Source organism: Branchiostoma floridae, chromosome 19 (genome assembly GCF_000003815.2).
Source record: "Branchiostoma floridae strain S238N-H82 chromosome 19, Bfl_VNyyK, whole genome shotgun sequence".
Lineage (NCBI taxonomy): Eukaryota > Metazoa > Chordata > Leptocardii > Amphioxiformes > Branchiostomatidae > Branchiostoma > Branchiostoma floridae.
The window spans coordinates 8,688,377-8,709,865 of NC_049997.1; positions in this window are offsets into that span (position 1 = coordinate 8,688,377).

Consider the following 21,489-nt stretch of genomic DNA (forward strand, 5'->3'; position numbering starts at 1 on the left):
ATGACATAAACCCTTTTTTATTGAACCTGATGCAGTGGCCTGCAAACGCCGACTGATATGAAAATCGCGCGATGACCAAAAGAGCCTAGCGTATCACTGTCGAAAATGCAATTTAGAGCCCATAGACTCGTCCTATCGATTCATCTGCTGCGTGACAAGACTATAACCAAGGAGAAGACTACAGGTTCTATCAAGGATGATATGTTTTCACTTCAGCCAAGTTGTAAAAAAAAAAGTATTTGAAGTTCAGCTACTACATACGGGGTTCTATCAAGGATGATATGTTTTCACTTCAGCCAAGTTGTAAAAAAAAAGTATTTGAAGTTCAGCTACTACATACGGTAACCTGACACTAGCAAACTTTCTTAAGTCTCAAAACTTTAGAAACTCTCTAAAGTCTCTCAAGCTTTCTTAACTCTTTTATAAAGTCTCAAAGTCTCTCTCAAGTCTCTTCTAAGTATAAAGAATGATCAAGTGAACATTCTGGCAACATTCCCAGAAATAAATAAAAAAGGACTAACGCAAAAAATCCATTTTCATAAAAGGCAAGTCCACTGTGCTCACTTCGTTTCCTGTCTGAAGACAGCGAAGGTTAAGTCACCTGCTATTTACGATTTTGACATTCAGTCAAGTGAAAATGGCTTGTTTGGCAACGCTCCCGGCACGTAGCGCAACCGGCAGCACGTTTGACTCAGGTCCGGAAGGTCCTTAGTTCGAACCCCGCCGTGTCACCAATCTTGTGCCCTTGGAAAAGGCACTTTACACGACTTTCCTCACTTGACTCAAGTGAAAAATGAGTATATAGGCTACAAAGTTCTTCAGCAAGTTGAAGTTGGTAGCCTCAAAACGAAAGAAGAAAGAAAGAAGAAGACGACCCGCATTGGTACTGCTCTCGAATCGCCATCGTTTGTTAGGAAATAGCTGCAGTTGAGATTTCAGTTGCTAATAACTTTACAGAACTAATTTTTCATAATGAACGCCACGGGCTTTATCAACTGAAAAAAAGAAAACTTGGTTATCTTCAGGGAAATTGTAAAATAGTATTACTTGTTATCCTCAATAAGATAAGACTTGGCAAATGTTTGGCAAAGGTCCAGAATAGTGAGCCTCAGATTCTTCTTCTTCTTTCATACTGCCTAGCCTCAATTTTTTGAGATTATTGGCAGACTACACATGGGTTAATTACAATACAAGTGACCGGTACAAATAGACATGGGAAAATGAAGGAAAAATGCTAAGGGAAATGAAAACAAACTGATTTTCTGTGTGCAAAAGACAGGACAGGTGAATTAAGTGGGTTAATAGAACACATATTTACATATATACAAGACGTGTGGGGGTGGCTCAATTTAGGGTGTGTAATCCCTGTGCTCCTGTTAAACGTAGATAACATAAACCTGTTAGTCCTTCCGTGGTCCAGGATTCTATTTTATTAAACGTCGTCAATCTGATGAGATATTTGGCAAAGTCCCCAGAAGTATGATGCTTAGATGGACACATTATGCCTAGAGGAATCCTACAGTGTTGATTGTAATGGAAAATGCATTTGTCAAATTCCATATCCCTTCACAGTTCACTAAGGCACTAAGACGTACTCTCATGATGTCAGTAAATAATGAAGTCTGGTCAATGAAGAATTTCTAGCTGGGCAAAACTCCCAGAAAAGTTGTACCCCACTGGCTCTTCACTCATCGTCTGACGCAACAGTTAATTAAATCCTACGTTAGTCTCCTTTGTACGTTTCTACTTTCAGCCCTTACTATACTACTTTTTCTAATGTGTGCCTAGTACGGGTATGTCAAAGGCCAAGAAAAATGAACTTGCTTCCCTCAGGAGGTATCAACTTATCCACCCACACTAAAGGCTTTCTCTTTTTGTTCAACTTCTTCTTAAAGTTATCTTTTAGTCTGTAGTAGCTTGTTGGTAGCTGCTAGTATACCGTAACTTACATACAAAGAGAACGCACGTGTTCTATAGGGTAGACTTTGTTGACAGGGCACCTTACAAACTTCTAGTTGATATTTACATAGACGAACGCGTAAGGAAAGATTCACACATAAAAATGCAGCGGCATTGATTTTATTTGACGCAAAGGGTACTTCATGCGCTATGTTTTTCATATTATGTAGGTGGCAAAAGATATTTTGGTCGACACGCTTAAGGCCCTATACTATACGAATATGAAAGTTAGACATACAGTAATAAGTTACGGAAGATAACATTTACTCAAGCATTTGTAGATGTTTCAGAAACAGACGTTTCACGTAGCCTGAACAAGATCTGTTAGTCAACAGGATTATGAGTAAACAAAAGCTACGAATTGATATGTAAATAAGCTAAGTGTTACAGAACACCGATTATAGGCTAGATTTACTGACGCATTTTGCAGTCTACTCGGATTCGACTCAGGAATGTACTATGCAATCTCCACTCAAGTAAAAGTAGCGTTTACTAGTAGTCAAATTCCACGTGAGCAGCCCAAAGTTCCACCCACACAGTCCAAGTCTGGAAACCTGACTGCTGTATGTACTATGCAATCTCCACTCAAGTAAAAGTAGCGTTTACTAGTAGTCAAATTCCACGTGAGCAGCCCAAAGTTCCACCCACACAGTCCAAGTCTGGAAACCTGACTGCTGTACAGATAGACCCTGTCCTTAGTGCTGAAACTATAGCATCCATGCATAATTAGTGATCAGATGATACAGTAGATAGACAGGTAGTGGGCGTGGCCCGTTGGCACACCCGATCCCTCGATCTCGGAAGTTGAGCAACGTGGAGTCCAAACAGTAGTTGGATGGGAGACCACAAAGGAAGACTGGATGTTGTAGCCGGGTCATACCAAAGACTCTTAAAAATGGTACATACTTCTTTCTCTGCAAAGAGGAAGAGTATGGAAGCTAAAACACTTCACTACCGGTGGACTGCCCCCCTGCTCTAGTGACTTATATATGTGTGACCCCAGGGCTTAAAAACGGAGATGGGTGCCGGGCCTACGCATCATAATGTGATGTATGGCAACTTTAGCTTTAGCTTTAGTGAGATAGATATCGACGCGTACGTGATGCATTATCAGATAATTTTCACAGCATGGGGACAGGTCACGTAAGTTTGCATCACAAATAGAATGCCGAATAAACAAATCTGACATCCCCCCACTTAAAAGTTTTAAAAAATCCATAACCCACTGAGAAACTGTTAAATACATTTTGAGAAAATTTTTGTGGGAGTTAATCTTCCTCTCTTTTCAGCCTCAATCTAAAGCCAGATTCCAACTTTGAAAGACATGTGAATGGTCCCAGCGTTTTCCGAAAAAAAACCCTAACCCATGCCGGTTGACATACATTTTAGAAGCCAAAATTACAGCATTGGGGTCCTAAATACAGTAAATGGTCCCTGACTCAAATGGTGCCATCTAGAACACTTAATCAGCATTTCTGTTGTAAAAAGTACGGACTCGCTGGTGCGTTTTGACTTTTAGATGCAATTGTAAAGGGTCCTCAGTGTTCAAGGCCACACCTGTACGTTCGCCTCATGGGGCGAATAGTTGTCCCTTGTGTGTACCTATAACATCTTCTCCTATTCAACACGCTGGGTCTAAGCACAAGACAAATTTTCTATGATAATACTGACATGTTGTACAAATAGAGATTGGGTGAGTAGGTGTGTAGCTAAGGGCTCGAGACAGGAGATCGAAAGGTCGATATTTGTGGGACCGTATAGCGCAGTGGGTCCGTGTTTGCCTCGAGACCAAGAGGTCGCGGGTTCGAATCCGGCTGCCGTTTTACCGATCTTGTGCCCATGAGAAAGTTACGACTTTCCTCACTTTACTCAGGTAAAAATGAGTACCTAGCTTTGGCTAGGGCCGTCCCTCGGATAGGACGTTAGATGGATGTCCCGTGTCTGGGGAGAGCCATACCCCGGGTACGTAAAAGAAAGACGAATATTTGTGTCTTGTGCCATCGTCTAAGCAATTCACTGCCCACTCAGAAGACAAGGGGAGAAGAATAAGAACATACGCTTCTATATCTCTGTAAGACCACCGAGAATTTCTAAGGAAACTAAATGGTGTCAAACGATCCAAACAATTTTAGTTACCACATACGATGATGAAAATGGACTCCTCTGTTCATGTTCAACATAGACCTACAATTGAGAACTTGCCAGTATCCAGTAATTGTACAATTTTGCATGCACTGGTCACCCCCGATTTTTAACAGGCCGTGTCGTTGACCGCTCTTAATTGACCGATCAAAGTCAAGACCGACATTTTGTCACCCACGCTTTATTATGGTGGTATCTCACTGCACTTGGGGCACCGGTGCGGCACTGCTTCGTTATTTTCGCGATTATTTGTAACCATTTAGATATTGCTTGGTACGTAAGCTTATGACTCAGAAGACAACAAGATACACAAAACGAAAGACAATTCGTTGTTTATCTCTGAAATTCGTTGAGTAATCTCCCGAACCCCGCAGTGCCACACCGGTACCCCAAGTGCAGTGAGAGTCCACCTGAACAGGCCGTGTCGTTGACCTCGCTAAGCTGACAGATCAAAGTAGAGACCGTAAACTTGCATGCGCGGCTGCAGTCCAATCACCCTGAACCCCGGGGCTGACAATCGTTTGATCCAAAAGATCAAGAAGTCGAGTCTGATGGCCTAGAAGTGGTTGCTGGCCGACTGTGATGAATAACAGAAAACATATACGAGTCAGAGACAAATTCCTTTCAAATTTGATGATCAAATGCGTTATGATCTATCAGTATCATTGAGCCGACAGCTACAGTGATGGATAACAGAAAGAAAACATATTTGAGTGAAACAAAGGCAAATTCCTTTTGAATTTGATGATCAAATGCGTTACGATCTATCAGTGTTATTGGGCCGACACTGGTAAATAACAGAAAACACATATAAGTCAAGCAAAGACAAATTCCTTTTGAAGTTGATGATCAAAATCTTTGAGTACAGTCAAACCTGCATTACCGGCCACCTTTGCATAGCAGCCACTCTTTGTCGGTCCTTTGGATTCGTAATGATTAAGAAACAGGCTTAGCGGCCACCTGTCCAACGCGGCCACGGCCACACGATTTCCGGTCCCGTTGATACAGCAACACTGCCTGTTGCAACCATACTGTAGCCTTATGTCACCCTGCACCGAGTTTGAAATTGTAATTTGCGAGGATTTGGAGTTCCTGACGGGATCATTTTGGCGGTAGCAGAAGGTATGCATGCCTTGAGCATTAAAGTGCAAGTCTTTGTCGGTGAATTTACCGATCGAGACAATGTTACTTGGTCAGAAAGATTAGTGGGAACTGAAATCATGTGTAGCTTGCTCATTGTCAATTGATCAATATTTTCTCTATAGTGGCCACCTGTCTATAGTGGCCATATTTCTCCAGTCTCTTGAGCGGCCGCTATAGACAGGTTTGACTGCATCATCATAGTTTTAGAGTCGAGTCGGATGCCCTAGAAACGGTTGCTGGCCGACAGTGAGAAATAACAGAAAAACATATGAGCCATACAACGACAAATTAAATTCCTTTTACATTTGATGATCAAATGCGCTGTGATCTATCAGTATTATTGGGCCGACAATGGTAAATAACAGAAAAAAACATATATAAGTGAAACAAAGACGATTTTCTTTCAAATTTGATGATCAAATGTGTTGTGATCTATCAGTATCATAGGGCCGACAGCTACAGTGAAAAATAACAGGAAAAAAACATATATGAGTGAAAGAAAGACAAATGCCTTTCAAATGTGATTATCAAATGCGTTATGATCTATCAGTGTTATTGGGCCGACAGTGGTAAATAACAGAAAACACATATAAGTCAAGCAAAGACAAATTTCTTTCAAATGTGATGATCAAATGCGTTGTGATTTATCAGTGTCATTACAGTTTTATCTCCTCTCTCGCAATGAAAGTCACAAAGGTGGAGCCACTTCGAAGTTTTTTCTCTAAAACAGTTTGTAATTTGTAAAACTATTGTTTAAGTTTCAGTAGGTATCATCAGAGTGACACAATGCTCCTGATCGGACACTTACCTGTGGCCTACACAGCATTCTTCGGGGAACCTTTGCTAAACCGGGCTGAAGTTTTCATTTTTGTGAGCATGGCCTCTAACCTCATCCTCCGTAGTAACCGCTGGCTCACGACTTTCGCTTGCTAACCACAGATTATCAAGGATTCCGTGGTTAAGCCGGCTTTACAATTCATGCGGACGCCGGCCGAATTTGTAGATCGGTCAGAGCTCGCCGAATTTCAACATCGCCCGAGTATCGGCTGTATTTTCGCTGAAAATCTGCCCCCTTTACAAATGGACGGAGCCCGTCCGACGTCCGTCCAACACAACTGATTATAATTTGTTAATGAGATTGTACTATGTCTTGAACATGGACGAAGTCAGAACTGACTAACCTTGTAAAAAGCCAATATTTGTGTAAAATTCAATTTCTGAGTTGCGGGATATATGTAGGACATGAGTGGAGTGGACGGGCACACTGAAAACAATGATATCAACAGGAATATTGTAACACACCAGTCCAAAAACTACCACAAGAGCCACAAAGTGCACAAACCAGTCTGATTCACCATAATACAATAATATTGACAAAGCTGACATCGGGCGAACCTCGGGCAAACCTCGGGCGAACCTCGAGCGAAGGCCGGCAAAGGCCGTCTGAGTTTCAAACTTGAAGCCTTTAGACATGAAGAATATATGATCTAACACATTCAAACCAATAGCAAAAAAAAATAGATAGGAAGTACTGTCTTGGTGTCCAATTGCCTTACATTATAAATAAAAGGTACGCAGCTTTTTTTAGAAAAGTTCATACAGTAGTCTTTATTTATCTTATATTTCGGAACAAACTTTTTATTAAAGATGAAAGGCCAAAACAAAGGGCACGTGTTCAACACAGGTATCAAATTGATTTGGTGACAGTTAAAATTCTGCCGGAGCCCTCCCAAGCTCCCAGCGACACCAGCACAACGCTCGCCCAAAGCACGCCAAACTAGTTTAAAGTCGGACGGAATATCGTCCGGTTATTGCAGGAAGCCCGAACGAGTCTGGCGCGAGGCTTAAGAGTTCGGGCAAACTCCGACCGAAAAAAGAGAGTTAAAAACCGTCGGTTTGCCGCCCGAGTATTGGCCAAGTCTTGGCCATTGCTCGGACAAGCTCCGGTCGATCTACAGGCAACCCATCGACGAGCTCTCAGAGCTCAATCCTCGCCGCCGAGGCCTCGCTGAAATTAAGCGCAGCTGCAAGTGCCCCGCAAACGCCGGCCGAGCTGCAAAAATTCGCTCGAGGTCCGCATAATCGCCAAAGCGCCGGTCATACTCCGGCCGAAAATGCCCATTTGGAGCTCGCCAACAATTCGGCCGAGCTAAATTCTTGATTTGTAAAGGGGGCTTTAGCAAGCGAAAGTCGTGAGCCAGCGGTTACTACGGAGGATGATAATCAGGCTACTCTAACCCACTGTTAGGTAGTCGATTTTACTGAAAGAAAATGAATAGGCGACTCTTTAGTTGGCCTACAGGTTTTTAGAAGCCACGTCAACAAAAGCGAAATCCTCAGCTCTGTTAACCCTATGCAGACCGGGCTTTTTTGGTCATCCCGGGACCTGATGGGGGGGGGGGGGGGGGGCTTTGAGGCCTACCACTACTAAGTCCTATAACTCTTAAACAACGACATATAGATTATGATATAGACATAATATGAGACAAGAAAAAAAAATTGACCTTACGATGACGTTATATGGCGTAATTATGACGTCACCCATGAAAAAGGGGTATCCTCATTAAACTTCAAGTTTTGCTCCAAAAATATAACAGCAAGGGCAGATAACAGAAATATCTTGTTTGTTTCAACTTGTTTTGCTAATAGCACCATCAATGACGTAAAAATGACGTCATACAATGACGCCATGCACATCTAAGATACCAGTTGGCCTCCACCATATTATATCCACCATCTTGAATTTTCAAAAATACTTTTTTTTTGCAACAAATAATCACAAAAGGCAATGGAAATAGACTAAATACATTCATTTAGATGTTTTTGATGGAAAAATACCAGGTAGTTGCAAATTCTAAGGGATAATAAGCGAGTTATTCTTGATCTGGCCATACGGTCTGCCATCTTGAAATTAGGGCTGATGACGTCATCAAATTAGCATAAGTTATGCGAATATAATTATGAAAGATATTCTAAATAACATAAGATTTTATCAATCATCCGTAGCACATCAAATTAGCATAAGTTATGCCAATATTATTATGAAAGATATTCTAAATAACATAAAATTTATTAATCATTCGTAGCTTGGAAAAATGACAGCTCAGAGACGACGGTATTCTACCGGTTTCGACTTTAATTTGTCTTTCTCAGGAATGAAGGATTTTATTAATGTAACAAAGTAGCAGTAATATAGCAAATAAACATGAAAAATACATTGCTAGAACCGAAATTAGCGTTTTTTGGCAAAACTGCCTTTCAATAAACGGTTGCCATGGCCACATGAAAAACTGGAAAATTTGTCACACTTCGTAACAATATTTTAGGAAAACTCATCAAACTTGGTGGCTTAGGCATAAGCCGTTCTGGCGTTATACGACATCAAAGTTGGCGCAGGCCTCAAAAGCCCATGGTCGTCTGAATAGGGTTAACTCCCCCGATTATTACTGATTGCTAAGCAGAGAAAGCAGCATGAATCCTTTTCAAAGTCCTTGTTATTACTCGGTCGGGGATCGTACTCACGACCTAACGAATGCAAGACGAACGCTCTACCCACTCGGTCATTGCACTGGTTACTAAGGACCACTTTTACCTCACCCTTATTAAAAACAACGCCTCCTATCAACACACATGCTCAAATTGCAACCACCAGACGCATTGGCCTATTTCAATAATGTCATGCTGTAGAAAGATGAATATAGGGTTAAAGACCTCTTTTTAGGCCTTTACAAATAAAACATGTAGCTCGGACGACTTGATAGTGAGTTCCAAATGAGCATCTTCGGCCGGTGTATTCCCGGCGTTTTTGTCATTACGTGGCCTTCGGACGATTTTTACCAGCTTTGCCGGCGTTTGCAGGGCAAATCCAGCTGCGCTTAAATTCAGCGAGGCCTCGGCGACGATTTTAGAATTTTTTTCGTGATATTTTTTATTGGTCTATCGCAAAATTACTGTTAATATTATTGTTTCTAGACCCTTAATACACGGTGCCCGTCCACCCCACTCATTCCCTACATATTTCTCAAAACTCAGAAGCTAATGTTGATCCAAATAGTGCCTTTTTACCGGGTTAGTCACTTCTCACTTCGATGCTATCATCTCATGAGGGATATATGATCCTTAGTGTTGAATAGATGTCGCTCGAGCTCCGTCCATTTTTTTACAGGGGAAGATTCTCAGCGGAAAATACATCCGATACTCGGGCGATGTTGAAATTCGGCGATCGCGAGCTCTGACCGATCTACAAATACGGCCGGCGTTCTCATGAATTTCTTAATGAAAATATGTCAAAATACAGGGCAGCGACCGGCACCCCGCGGTGCCTTGGGCGGGGCAAATGACCTGACAACGCGGACAAAAGCATAGCAACCGTACAACCGTACCACAAACTGCAATTTGGGGGAACATATTAGCCCCCAAGGATATATAAGCCCCCAAGGACACACCTACGGTCTCATGAATTGTAAAGCTGGTTTAAGCAGAGCCTCTCAAAGGTATGTGGTAAAGCACGCGGGCGAAGTGAATGGTGTCCAACTCTACTGCTTAAAGTTTGCCAAAGAGGAAATCTACATGCCGGTTCTTTACAAGGGGTGGCGTGAGCGGCATTACTCAAGGAATAGGAAGCCTAATGAGTTGGAGATGCCTACTCATCACTAAGCTATATAGATTGGTTTACTTGATTTGGTCGGTGAACACTAAAATACATACATGATGCTGGGGCTCCAAACTGGTGCAGTATATAAGTAGGCCCTGATAGCTAGAGAATTCAAGGACATCTTGCATGGATAGGGACATTCTAGATTTTTTTTGCAAGAAATTATATGCTCAACGAGAATCGACCTTATTCCCAACTACTCAGAATTGTTGGATATTCCGCCTATGATGCAAGAAGGCCAAACGGGCAACACCCCTCTTGATGTACGCTAAAAGGGCTAACATAGAAACGATATTACTGGTTGATAGAAGAGACATGTTACAGGTAAATGATTTCCAATATGATATTACGAGTAGCCCAGTAGCTTCTATGGTAGAAGTTTGGTAATTCTAAGTTGCGTGAGTTAACCAAGGCTGTTACGGCTAGGACATACAAGATTGCCAAACCTCTTATATGATTTAGGAATCAACTTGGAAACATCCTGTTAACGATAGAATATGTAAATAATGTACAGAGAATACAATGGAAGATGAAATGCACCTTATTTGTCATTGAGCTCATTACCTAAAGATGCAACCTATTTAATCTAGTCAGAAAAAAAGTTCCCCAGCTTTGCACATCTTATTATTATTTCTATCATTATTGTACATGTATTCCCGTGTATACATGTATACATGCAATTAGCCTTCGGGAAGAAAGTGATTTCCCAGTGCTGGCGCTCGACGTCAATTTTGCCCTTTCACGAAGAATTGTCGTTTCATTTTAATTGTACTAAAAAAAAACACTGCACTTGCGTCAAGCTTACGTCACTGCGGGGATCCTTCACTGTGTCACTGTTTTGTTACTTCTCCGATTTTTTTTTATAACTTAGATATTGGTAATACAAAAAAAGTATGAATTAGAAGACGCAAAATTCAAAAAAAATAAGAATATTCGGTCTTGTCTCTGAAATGAAATTTGTTGAGTATCTTTCGAACCCCGCAGTGACGCAAGCTTGACGCAAGTGCCTCGAGAAGACACCTTTAGAGCTTGAACCTTCGTGATGTCATTGAAGCTACGACAGTTCATTATGCATAAACGTAGTACTGTTTTGAAAATCACATTTTTGCTTGATATCACCACACTTAATCTCCTCATTTGCTTGAAATAGCCTCGCACCTTTTTTAATAGTCCCACACTACGTGGATATAACGTTATCCTCAGAAAATGGGGGCTTTGGTTGAGGATAGAAGCCAGCCATGGCTTAGGAAGAATAACCCTCTATTGACTCACGCTTGCGCGCTTTGTGTCTAGAGAGCCTGCTCTACGTCTGGTGTCAGACAGAATTGGGAATGTAACATGACTTGCAATCATTTAAGGTGGGGTCACACATGCGATATATGCAAGTCCGTTTGAGGTGCGTATAACGCTCTTAGTCTCTACCAGGCTCCACAGGTAGCGGGGGAAAATAGTACAAATTTGACAAATATAGATACATAACATGTCTCTTAGCTGACCGAGAAGTATGGTTAGCGACCCAGCTAACTCGTCTAACATGTTACCTGTTTACATTTGTCCAATTTCTATTACTTTTCCAACGACCTGAGGGGCCTGGTGGAGACAAATACTCCCATGCGCGCCTCATACGGACTATATACTCAGGTGTGACCCCACCTTTAGATAAATGAGGAAAATTCAAAGGCTATGTCCCTTCCACCCCACGCCCTCATGATTTCTCGGCAAACTCACAATCAAACGAAAGGTGAACGTCTGTTTGATCACAATGCCCAGGTATCGCACGTGAAGGATTAGGGTAGCAAATCTATTTCGAACGTGTGGTGGTTCTTGAACGTGCATGGGGCGTGGCTCTCCCCACACGCTGGACCTCCATTTAACGTCCTATCTGAGGGACGGCTTTAGTCGAAGCTAGGTACTCATTTCAACCTGAGTAAAGTGAGGAAAGCCGTGCAAAAAGCCTTTCCCAAGGGCCCTTTACAAGAAAGGTGACATGGCAGGATTCGAACACGAGACCTCCCGGTCTCGAGCTAAACACGCTGCTGCTGCGCCACGCCGTCTTACTTATTTCATGCTAACTTGGATGGAACTGCATTTAAGGCAATTGCCTTAAGCTTGTGTTGATTACGTTCACTTACTAATAGGTAAAAACAAAAGAGAGATGAAATATGCTTTTTTTGTCTTTGATGGGTTTGATCAGTTACTGTACTCGGTTGGACACCCAGCTTCCAATATACGAGTATTAACCACAAAAAGGCCAGATGCAAATTATAGTTTTCAGAAAACCAGATCAACTTGAAAGAGTTAGAGAGTCTGGTCTTTAAGGATCAATGTTTCATAACCTTTCAAATTTTCCATTGACGTTGGACCGCCTTAGGCACTATCGTTCGACTTTTCAACTGTATAGAAGCCGGGGGCAAATGAGATGTGTTTTCAGAATTGAATTTATCATTGCAAAGACCCTGTGTCCCCAGGAACCAATGTTTTTCTTTTTACACTTTCAGATTTCCCGTCTGCAAAATGTCACTAGGCTTTACCAGACTGATCAGATCGTGGCTTATTGCTTAGGGTGGTGCGGTAGAGGCTAATACATGCATGTCTTTCAATGAAGGGCTGTGCGACACACGTGTCGATAGCACAGCGCCCTATTAACATTCATATCGTAGCCAGACTCATCCAGACGCTCTTCGTACGTGAGGTCTTGCGGCGCATGCAGGCAGGCTCTCCGCACGGTAAGATCATTCTCACAGTCTTTCCTTACTCTATCAATGCGTTGTCTTATACTAGCTTGTTTCTACCTAACCAGAACAGAACCTACCTATGAAAGCTGGAGTCAATATTTTATAACTCATGGACGGAAAATTATCAATTTCTTGAGGACGGATTCTTTTATACATGTAGAGTTGCATTATGTTTGATTTGCCTCATTCAAATAGAATCAATAGTACTCACAGTCTCTCCTTCTTCTATTATTATTTCAATGTGTTGTCTTATGTTAGCATGTTTCTACAGGGCACGTTAGATACTTCGAAATATTTGTGAAAGTTGGAATCAATGCTTTACAAGTCATAGAGGGGAAAATATCAATTCCTTTAAGGCGACTCCGGTTAAGGTAGTTTTTACACCTGTAGAGTTGCAATATGTTTGACTTTCTTGGTAGATTAGTAATAGAATAGAGTGAATCATAGAATCATACATGTGCTATGTAAATCTTGTGATACTATCATGCGACTGATATGAACACATATTTGCAAAGAATGTTACTGTTTCCCTTTAATTTGCTTGAGCTATTTTATGTCTCGCCGGTGACGTGACGACTTAACTGCCAACGCTGCTTTTAGCGCAGTAGTGCAAGTCACTCCTACTACACGTACTCTGTAGTTTTCATTGGAAAGAGGACTGCTCCGGTCACCCATTAGGAAACAACTTATAGCTCATCTACAGTCATATAATGCATACCAAGAGCTTCCTTTGCATGAGGAAAAGGTTGGGATGTCTGAAGCAAGCTTAGTCAGTCTCCAATTAAATGTTCAGTACACGTACAAGGATTCATACTCAACTTTTCGGTCGCAAACCGCGAGCGGCTTTGATACACGTGGTTTCAATGGTGGCTTCTGGTGCATACAGGTGGTTTCAATGGTGGCATCTAATGCATTTGAATCGCTGTTCCCTTCGATACTACATGTATACACTTTAACTAGAACTATTGCGTGGGTGTTGATATGCATGCGCGCGTGTTTTCCACTAATGTCGGTTAACTTTATTGAAGAAACTACAGTTAGCTAAACATTCTTTAAAATTTGCTTGACGTTGTGTATTTGGGCTAGCGTCTTTTTTATCTTATTTTTTCTATCCACATATGTTTATTGAAAAAAAAAGCAAAATCACGATGCTTATAAAATTTTTAAAAGCCCGGCCCTATAATCAGAAACATACATATAAAACTATAACATTGAGTTAAACACTTATTTACTTAGCTAGGTCTTTTGAATTCATGTTTGTGTGTGTAGCAATCGTCGGAAACGCATTCGGCAGTAATTCAAGACGGAGCTCTAAGGATAATACAACGTTGGGAACTATCAGAGAGAGTATGTAAGCCAGACAAGCTATCGAGAATTTGCAAGGTTGTTAGGTTGTTGAGGAAGTTTGTTCTGTGCTGAATGAACACAGGTGTATCACGATTGACTTCAACAAGCCTCTGCCAGACGGACTATGCAGGCTATTATAGGGAGAATAATTTTTAGGGTAGCTTTGCTACCAGAGTTGGTCGGAGGGGAAACATGCATCTAAGCGTGGACTGGCTCCCCTGGCCAATTTTCGGATTTTTTGCCGAATTCTACGATCCCCACACCACCGTAGAAAGGCATGGTGGAGGCTAGAATCCAACTGACCAAGCCTGTTTCATACTAACAAGTCAGGTGCGTGCCAGCAGCCCACATGTGTCAGAACCATGCACCCACATTCAACACATACCAAAGACGATAAAAGACGTCTAACTAAAGGACGGTAGAAAATATGAGCGCGAAATATTGGGGATACTGTAACGATAGTTCACTAGTATTGGTGCATGTGTAGATATTTTCTAATACATACAGCTTCTTAGTGATGATTGTTTCTTGTAATTGTATCCTGTGTGTTTCATTGCTCGTCGGCGTAAGTTGTATTTCACACACTGTCGACTCTCTGTCATTGTTACATTTTAAGTATTGTTTAACTTTTAGAATTAAATTTAATTAATAATGCATTTTTGTGAACTGTAATCAATATCTACAAAGAATTTTATACCATGTAATTTGTTGGCCGGTGCAATAACCGTGACCGGTGCAATGGTCTAGTGGGTAAAGGCCCCCTCTCACTTGACGTGCGGCACGCTTGCGGCATTGCTGCGTTCGTTCACTGCGTCACTGTTTTGTTGTTTTCTTCGATTTTTTATGATTCAGATATTGCGCAATACGTAAAAGTATAACATAAAAGACGACAAAATATACAACAAGTAAGAAAATTCGTTCTTTATCTCTGAAATTCGTTGAGCATCTTCCGAACGCAGCAATACCGCAAGCGTGCCGCACGTCAAGTGAGAGGGGGCCTTAAAGTGCTCGCCTTGCATTCGGAAGGTTGTGAGTTCGATCCCGGCCGAATCATACCAAAGACTTTAAAAATGGCACATGGTGCTTTCTCTGCTTAGCACTCAGCATTCGGGAAAGAGTATGGAAGTTGAACACACACCACTACCAGTTGACTAGCCCCCTGCTGTAGTGATTGCTGTAGGGTTTAACTTTTTTTTAACTTCTGAGTTATATGGGCCAGGCATTTATGAATGGAAAAAGGAAACAAGAAAAACTTGCTGGATATGATAACAGGGGAAAAGGTTGTTTGTTTATTGTTTTTTTGTTTAATTTGAATAATAAGCAAAAAATGATAAGTAATACAACAGTACGTGAAATGAAGTCAAGAAGATTAACAGCTTATATATCTATCTTATTTTTTTATTTGCCACCGAGCAAACATTTTATAGCCAAAATTGAAATAAATCAGATCAATCTATAATGTCCTGATACGTCTGCTACATCACCAGTGAGACTGGCTGAATCTGTTGACCAACTCCCGAGACGAAAAGAGCCGAGAGAAGAGGTACATCTGATACACACACGTCTGCATTCTTCAGCGGACAAATCCATTAAAGAAGTTTTGCAGACGCACGTAGCCAGCGTAACACACGTATATGGTCTCCTACAGCGTTGGACAGACTTCACATGTTGCCGTACGTGGTCTGGATCATTATGCACAACTTGGAGATTTTGCAGCAAACTTCTGAGCAGTGTTCGCCTTGCATTCGGTAGGTCGTGAGTTCGATCCCCGGCCGAGTCATACCAAAGACTTTAAAAATGGTACATGCTGCTTTCTCTGCTTAGCATTCAGCATTCGGGAAAGAGTATGGAAGTCGAACACACACCACTAACAGTGGACTAGCCCCCTGCTGTAGTGATTGCACAAAGTTGTGTGGCCCAGGGCTACTGAAACGGAGATGGGCACCGCCCTATGCGCCATCAGGCTCGGGAAGCTTAAGGACTTTGACTTTGATTAATCTGTTCGCACATTTCATGTGGCATTTAGCATGCCATATGCCAAGCAAAGGATCATTAAAGCTGAATATGAAAAAAAAAAAAATCTGTTAGCCTTGGCTATTGTGCAATCGATAGCCAGGCGGGCTTCCTTGAAAATATGTGGGCGGTTTTGGACTTAAAAGATGCCAAATTGCTGCTGCCTTCGATTACATTTAAAAAATCTTAAAACAGCCATCTTGGAGATTTTCAGGTAGGCAATTCATCATAGTCAGAGGCAGTGTATGGGGTTTAAACACATATTTAAAAAAATCGAATAGAGCAAAATCGTTCGGTTTATCCAAGAATTCCTCTCAAAATGCTTCTATATGTTTAGTTGAGGGATAAAGAATACACTTATACGAGTGAGAATAATGAAATATGATTATATAGATTCTTTTCTTCATATCAAATAAGCAAGTTGACAAAAAATGTAGAACAATTAGAGTAAATACCCCTCCAACACAATTCCATAATATGTTACCATACTCGAATCGTAAAGAACGAAATGCGCAAAACCTGCACATCGCAAAAAAAAGGAAAGCGAAACTATTGTGTGTTTTGAAAATTTATTTTTTATACGTGTCCCCCTGGATAAGATTAAATCAAAATAGCTAAGCCAATGATACAATACAAAAATGAAATAAGATATCGGCGCTCGTGATTGTCTAGACAATAATCGGGTGTTACGGAATGAATAACAGTAGCGATAATTGTATACAGCAATGGTATAAAAAGCCAATTAAAATGAGAATTATGTATCAAAAAGAGATTTGTGTATGAAAAGCAGATATTCTACCAATAATAAAAGAGTGTTTAGGGATATTTCTTGGCGTGTAAGACTAGGAATGTCGCAATCTCCAAGCAGATACTACGGTAGCATGAGATAGTATCAAAAGTAGCCAAAGGAGTTTAGCAGGCATAGGAGTGTGCATTCCGTGGCCTACGGATACTCAAAATTCTAGGCCGGCTTCACCTTTACCAGCTTTTGATACTATCTTATGCTGCCGCAGGATCTGTTTGGTGTTCCTAAGCATAGGTAGAAAAAACAACATATTCTCTTGATGGACCGGTTCAAGAAAAGGACCTGGAAAATCAGTGGATCGTATATTGGACCGACTAGAAATTGAACCGATCATATACGGCGGTAGGCGTTCATATGTTTGGGGGCTTATAGGTCCAAGAAAATAACACGATCGAGGAGGTCCGTTTGTGAAGGTTAGACATCCAGGAATCGTTAAAATTGAAGACGAATAAATCTTTACTTCTGGATACTTTATTTTTATACAGACGTTTCGGAAGGCATCCGCCTTCCTTCCTCAGTGAAAAGAAAATGAAGACAAACAATTTCTTGGAACAAGGAATAATTCTTATGTTCTAAATAAACAAAAAAGGTAACGGCTAAGGTGTTCTAAAATAAACAACACAGGTAAACAATAAAATTAATAAATAAACAACACGATAAAATAAATAAATAAACAACACGATCATTCATTCTCCTTAGATACTACAGACATCTTAGACAGAGAATCTCGCTGGTTTGCGAGGGGGGTAAGGGAGCCAATTTATGAGCGGATTCATCGTCCTTCGCTTAACCGTAGGGGTGGGTTACGAACTGAGCTTTCTTGTGCTTGCGATACTTTATTGAACTGATTGATGGCTTTATGTATACACTTATCATGTTCTACTATCTTACTCCTTGTTACTTCATTTTACTTTGCTTGAATTATTCTAGAACCTTGTCAGTTACCTTTTTGTTTGTTTAGAACATTGTTAGAACACCTCAATAGTTACCTGTGTTGTTTATTTTAGAACACCTTAGCCGTTACCTTTTTTGTTTATTTAGAACATAAGAATTATTCCTTGTTCCAAGAAATTGTTTGTCTTCATTTTCTTTTCACTGAGGAAGGAAGGCGGATGCCTTCCGAAACGTCTGTATAAAAATAAAGTATCCAGAAGTAAAGATTTATTCGTCTTCAATTTTTTTGATCGAGGAGGTCATATCCCATATCTACCTCCTTGTATACAATGGTCAATTTTGCTATGCAGGGGAGCAATCTACAATATTTCAAAGATCCTGTGAAAGGTGGACTCTATTTATGTTCATGCATACGTACTTTTTTCTTTATTTAGACTTCAGCGGCTTCTGTTACAATGTGTCTGTTGTCCCATTCAGTCGAGGCTACAAAGTACTACATGTTGTACTATAGGCTATACAATAGTGAATGGACCTAAAATATTGCTATTAGTAAGCATTAACTCCTAAGGACATACTTGAAACGTATTGAAAAAGGCTTTATAGGTATTAAAGGGAAAAGGTCTTTTAATTGTGGTATATCTTAGAATGAATACGTACAATAGCAAAGTTTAACGTATACAGTAGAAACTGCATTATATGTATTTCACGTGCGTACTTTACACCTTTTATATGGCACTGTTTCTTACCTTTCTCACTGGACGAGTGAAGACCTTTCCCTTGACCTTTCAGTCTTTGTCCACCAGCTTTTAGTCCTGAAAGCCTGGTGAAAGGATAGGGAAACAATCATCCCACCATTGAAGTCTCTCTGGCCGTGCAGCATAGAAGTACGACCGGCAGCTTTGAGTCGTAAATACGGGGATACTGACACCTATAATTTTGCATTCATGTTCGCTGTAAAGACCTTTTACCCCGCATTGCCGATGAAAGCTTTCTCCACATTTGTAGACGTAGCATTACGGAGCAAAGCATGCAGATGAGTTTGATGTCAAATGTGAAAAAAGTCTCCCTCTATCTCTCTAAGTATTGCCTATATGTAGGAAAATCCAAAAGGGTTTTCTTTTTCTTGAATTGTACATGTGTCTATTTACAAAGAACAGGTAAGAAAAGATAAAGTGGACCACCTCAAACCAAGGACAAAGCATGGTGATGCCTTTAGTTAGCTATAGTTGAAGTTCAATGCGGCTTCCCTCCGACTTCGCACGTCTACTCTTATCTTATGTTTTTATTTTTTATTTTTTATTTTTTGGTGCCACATGCGGCGCCGTGTGGCGCAATCGGTAAGGTGTTCGGCTCAGAACCAGGAGGTCCCCAGTTCGAATCCTGCCATGCCACCGATGTTGTGCCCTTTACAAAAGGAACTTTACAAACTTTTCTCACTCAACTCAGGTGAAAATGAGTACCTAAGCGGATATGGTTGTTCCTTTGATAGATAAATGGAGGTCCCGTGTTTGGGGAGAGCCACACCCATGCACGTTAAAGAACCCACCACACTTATCGAAAAGAGTAGGGGTCCTTCCCGGTGTGAGTGGATCAAACCTTACGGTCTGGTCTCCGAGTTGACATCTTGTAGAGGTGATAGTCACCTGTTATGCCGATCCTTCCTCAAACGTGGTAAACCTTCAATAGATGAAAATAAGAATAAAGTCCGGAAGCTGCAGTACCATAAAAAGCCGCTGAGAGGCTCAAAATCCAATTATTTTCAGGTCTCATCATGACCTACTCACATATATAGAATATTGATATAATCCTTCTAGTCTTTCTCAAGTCTCATACAGACAAACGCTACCCAAAATATAACCTTCTTGGCGAAGGTAACTAAAGTGGTTAGCGGCACAACTGAGAAATCAATGAAACCGAAACTGGCCAATTTACGGTACTGTGACGATTTTCGGGCCCTCTTCGTTACATTGTAATTTTGGCAACTTTTTTTTTTTTGGCAACATTTCAAACTCTACCTGCGAGTTTCACATTTACCCCTTTAACGGTAGGAATGACGCACATGCAATTAGATCGGGTTACAGATATGTGCCCAGTCTGACCCTATGGTAACTCAATTCAATGAACTTTAACACTTAAAAACATTTTTCACAAAACAAGTTTAAAATCTTTATGCCAAATCTCTTCCTTCTTTTTCAATGACGCACACGAAAATCTGTGGGTTAGCACGGAAAGACATATAAGTGATTCAGAAGTTCGTGCACTTCATTCGATCGGATAAAACTTCGTGCGTTCATATCAAGTACGTAAAGGTGGTATCTCACTGCACTTGTGGCACTGCTGCGGCATTGCGGCGTTCGAAAGATTACCCTACAAATTTCAGATCAAGGACGAAATTCCTTACGTTTTGTATTTTGTTGTCTTCTAAGTCATACTTTAACGTATTACGCAATATCTAGATTTTTTTTTAAATCGGCGAAAATGAAACAACCGTGCCGAAGTGAATGAACCCCGCAGTGCCACACCGGTGCCCCAAGTGCAGTGAGATACGACCTTAAAGGGGCAATGGCCTACAACCATTTTCACACGTACACGTGAAGGCCCTAAGCCTTACGACGAAATTTTATCACGAAAAGACGCCATGTCTCCACGAAAGCGTAATCCTATCGGTTTATTCGCGTTTAGTGTAAGCACAAAACTGATTCACTCGGCTGATTGGCTACAAGCATGCCCAGTGAGGTTATGACTGCGTGATGATATAACATAGATAATGCACCGAACAACCTTTACCCCGAAACCGTCTTTTTGGCACTGTCGTAAAATGCCAACGTCCGACAAGTGTAAAAGAAGGTAATTAAAATTTGACGGTGTGATCTAGCAGAAAATACAATTTCCAATATGTTAGGAGATGTGTAAAGTGTTTGTGACGTTCTCGCAATCCTCTATGAGACCTGATTCTTCAAGTGAACGTTTTCGACTTTCTAATCTCAATGTTGCTAATTTGCAGTGTTTCATCGATGCGGCATCGCGGTAACGCTGGTTCACCTTTATCCGTTGGGCGACCTATATGCGTTGTTTATAAAAACAGGATATTCTCAAAAGCATGTGGTACTTTTAAGCACATTTGGTGGACATATTGCAATTTGAAACCAACTTCCGTCGACATGATATCCCTAAATACCTCATTTTCAAAAGCAACGGATAAAGGTCACCCAACAGATAAAGGCGAACTAGTGTTATATCCGGCGAACATTTTTTCCCACTCTCTTCAGTTTTATGGTTTTCTTGACGTTTCACCTCGTGTCCAGTCTCCGATATTATCATCCGATCAATATTGAAGGCATTTTTGTATTTCCTTTGCCTTTTTCCTCCCCTCTGGATGATTACTTGCGTGACAGTCTTGGCTCGTCCAGGTGACCAATAGATTTTTTGCTTAAATGTCTTTAGGAGGTATTCATGCGGACCAATTTTTATTACTCTTTTGTATTCTTGAGCATTTGAAGGGAAAAAAATCAGCACTTGCCTCTTTAGAACATTTACAAAATGTCTGACCGGAGAGTATGCTACGATCCCTATGGTGGAAAGATATAAATCTTGTCGATATCGAGGACAGCGCAAAGATATGGTTAACGCCGTTTTGTCTACACTGAACATCCAGGTAATACATCTAAAATTGTAGTGACGTTTCCACAAGCTCTCAATGAATCGTCTTCGCAAAATCCACTCTTTCAGTTAGTTTCCAAATAAGCAGCCTTGCCTTAAAGCTGCAGGTTGGCGCTGCATATTTCTTTAAAAGCACT